Genomic DNA, 389 nt, shown 5'->3' with positions numbered 1-389 from the left:
TGGCACAGTTTTGGAGAGGCTTCTCCCTGTCGATGTTCTGGGATGAAAGTAAGGCAGCACAGTTGATGATTTGAAGCCTTATGATTGCCTATCGCTACAATACTAACCTATCAACCCAGAGTCTGCGATGGCTGATGAGTTTTAATAAGACAGAATTGGAGAACTCATGTCCAGATTCGTGGTTCTCCAACTCCTTTTGAGAGAAATGCAGAAAACCTCTGGGATGATAGTCGATTGTTCCATTCAAGTAGAGTTAGAACTTGGCCAGAGTTCGAACTCTACTTGATGGACATCACTTACATTTTAGGCAATCAGGCCACTGTACACCTTGAACCATGATTGAAAATATTTTTTGTTGAGCCTCTCCCCCCAGTTCTTCTCTGTGCCAG

This window comes from Geospiza fortis, unplaced genomic scaffold (genome assembly GCF_000277835.1).
Source record: "Geospiza fortis unplaced genomic scaffold, GeoFor_1.0 scaffold279, whole genome shotgun sequence".
In the NCBI taxonomy this organism is placed as follows: domain Eukaryota; kingdom Metazoa; phylum Chordata; class Aves; order Passeriformes; family Thraupidae; genus Geospiza; species Geospiza fortis.
The sequence above is the reverse complement of the archived record's forward strand: the minus strand, read 5'-3'. Positions refer to the sequence as shown.